Source organism: Dermacentor andersoni, chromosome 1 (genome assembly GCF_023375885.2).
Source record: "Dermacentor andersoni chromosome 1, qqDerAnde1_hic_scaffold, whole genome shotgun sequence".
Lineage (NCBI taxonomy): Eukaryota > Metazoa > Arthropoda > Arachnida > Ixodida > Ixodidae > Dermacentor > Dermacentor andersoni.
This window is the reverse complement of record NC_092814.1, coordinates 348,142,531-348,146,061: the sequence shown is the minus strand read 5'-3', so window position 1 is coordinate 348,146,061 and position 3,531 is coordinate 348,142,531.

Sequence of the window (3,531 nt, the reverse complement as noted above, 5' to 3'; positions counted from 1 at the left end):
AACACAGCGAAAACAAAGTGCATAATATTTCGTGCGCTTCATCATCATCATCATCAGCCTGGTTATGCCCACTGCAGGGCAAAGGCCTCTCCCATACTTCTGCAACTACGCCGGTCATCTACTAATTGTGGCCATGTTGTCCCTGTCCCATGTTGTCCCATGTCGTGCGCTTAACAAACCACTAAGTAGGGAAATGGTTTTAACTTTTGAAGAGCAACAGCTAACCAGGGTCGGAGCAAAAGTCTTTTGGTGTTTGGTTCCGAGAGCACCTTTCATAGAATGTACACATAAATAATTTAGCCACCGAACTCTCCCGACCTGTTTGATGCTTGCATAAAATTGCACACTTAATACCTATCTGGCTGGAACAAAACATACACACTTCACTTTTCTAATCGAGGTTATCGTACTGAATATTGGTATGGGGCACCACAACAAAAACTAACTAGAACAGGCTAATTATTCCACAAAAGAAGATATTCCGCATTTATGAAAACTATGAGGGACGATGTTATGAACTAAGCACATTACCATTATTTGTTAAATACAGAATGCTTAAAGCTGACGACGTTTATGATTTAAACTACTACAGTACTTACATAACAATGCACTATATATACACGAAAACATTAATAAAGTTCCTCACGATATGAGACTAAAAACAAAACGAACACTAAACACAAGGGCCCATTATGGAAAAAAACAACCAGCTACCAAATAATAACAATCCTAAATATGCTAGAAGATAATATTGATTTCAGTATGACTAGAAATGTCTTCAAAAACCATGTGAAGGAATTGTTACTAACACAGTTTTTAAGGGAGTGATTATTGCAACATAAATACATCATAAATCGCTTTTTGCTTTTGCTTTTTTACGTGGATACATACACATTCATCGTCATATGCGGCATTTGAGCGTACTATTGTAAATTTACATGTACAACCTGTACTTTACTGTTTGTGGACAGGGAGAGGAAAGGGGAAGAAGGGGAAAAGGGGAATATTTATTATTTCACCGTCTACATTGGTAAACCAACTGTAACCCAATAATTTGTCAAATTCTGTTGTTCTAAGTTTCTGTGTAAACTCACGTACAATGTGTGAAAATATGTAATATGCTCACTGCCAATGAACTGCCACTAAATGATGCATAATACACGAGTATGTTGCGGGTGCAAGGGTCCCTGTCAGATGCTGCGCGCCTTTTGCTCCTGCACCTTTTTTGAAGTTGTATTCAAGATGACATAAACATTCATTCATTCATTCATTCATTCATTCATTCATTCATTCATTCGTTCATTCGTTCGTTCAACTTTTTCTTATTGTTAAACCTCCAGCATTAGGGCCACTCCCCTGTTGTCGGTATGCGTCAAATGTGGCACTATCATCATCATCACCATCGCGTGCGCCATGCGCGGATTTAATCTCCGCAGCTGCGCTCCAAGACATGCCTTCCAAGCAGCCCGTCGAAAATAATAAACGAATAAATGCGAAACTGCGAGCCCTTCGTGGCTACGAGTTATTAAAATCAGCAGCAACAGCAACGACCAGTAAGCCAACGTGGGTCCATACACTGCGTTCATTGGGCACACGATTCCAGGACATTAGAATATTCACCTAACCGAATATCGTGTCTCCTGAGAAAGTACGTATATTTAGAAAAACTAGCAGGTAAATAGAAACAAGCTTAGAAAACTTTATACGCATTTTAGTAATCAAATATTGCGCCAATTTTATATCACATTACGCGTATGTGGAATCAACGAACGCTTCGAATAGGGACATCAGGATAAACGGATTTACTGGCCTCTTCACACACTACTCCTTCTCCTTCAAAAGAAGAAGGTCAATATTTTCCCAAAGAATGAAGGAATGAAGGACACAACACGACATAGGCGCAGAGTTTTCAGTTACCCGTGGGGAGGGGGGGGGGCGAACCCCACATATAGAATGAAGGAATGAAGAACGCAACACGACATAGGTGGAGAGTTTTCATTTTCCCGGGGGGAGGGGGGCTGAGTGAGTGAGTGAATAAACTTTTATTTGGTCCAGCAAAACGCGATAAAACGCGCACCCGGCTAATCCCACGACGGGACTGACTGATCTAGTGTGCCGGCCCGATCGCGGGCGCGCTGGACGGCCGGGATTTGGTCCTCAAAGACAGGACTTCGCAGGAGCGCGTCCCACTCTTCCTTGGTGAACTTCCGGCCCAGCGACCCGCACTGCCAGATCATATGAGGCAACGTAGCTAACTCGCCACAGGCCACGCAAGAACAGTTCGGATAAATCTCGGGATATATGCTGTTAAGGGACGCAGGATTTGGGTAGGAGTTCGTTTGCAGGAGTCTGAGTGTGACCACCTGCGGCCTGCTTAGCTTGGAATGAGGTGGCGGGAAAACCCTTCTGTCTAAGTAAAAGAATTTAGTGATTTCTTTGTGCGTGATAGCAGCGTCTCTGTGTCCGGGGAGAGAGTCGTCCGATCCGAGGGCAGCGCGGTCGGTAAAGCCGCGCGCAGCCTCGTGGGCAGACTCGTTGAGGTTCAGAGGAACACCCTCAATCACCCCGACGTGTGCAGGGAACCAAAGGATTGAGTGTATGGAGGTGTTGCCTTTCAGAATTTGAATTGCCTGCCGGGCTACCCCGCCTTTCTAGAATGCACTGACGGCCACTTTAGAATCGCTATACACCCTTTCTCTCCGACCGTCTTGCATGGCGAATGCAATGGCCACTTGCTCAGCCACGTCTGGGTTCGTCGTCCGGACGGAAGCACAGTTGATGACTTTGCCCAGCGTGTCCACGACGGAAACCGCAAAAGCCTTGCCGTCTCGGTATGCAGCTGCGTCCACGAAACTTGCTTCGATCTTGTCCTTGTTTATTTGCTTTAGTATATTCAATGCTCTTGCCTTGCGACGACCTGCGTTGTGAACGGGATGAACGTTGCGGGGTAAAGGGGCGACCACGATCTTCTCCCTTATTTCTCTGGGGATTTGGGTGTTTTCAGCCAAGTTCTTGGTGGGTGCGAGTCCGATCTCCTCGAGGATATGCCTGCCGGCCGGCGTGGTGGACAGCCAAGTTAGCTGGGCCCGTTCCTGAGTCTCGGCTATCTCCTACATGGTGTTGTGTATGCTGAGCCGAAGGAGGTCCTCGGTATGTGTTCTGACGGGCAGCCCGAGGGCTCTCATGACGAATTTTCTAATGAGGGCATTAAGCTTTTCCCGCTCGGCTCTGAGCCAGTTGTACATGGCCACCGTGTAGGTGAAGTGACACAGCACAAAGGCATTGATGAGCCGAAGCAGGTTGTCCTCCTTGAGGCCACGATGTCTGTTCGTGACCCTTCGGACGAGGCGAAAAGCATTGTCGGTTTTCGGAATTATCTTGCGTAACGCAGTGCCGTTGCCGCTGCGTGATTCGATGAATATACTCAGGACTCTGATGGTGTCGACTCTGGGTATCGGGTCACCGCTCCGAGTGAACAGGTGAATGTCACTTTCCGAAACCGGTTTCCAGCCCTTGGGTCTGCGGCCTTTT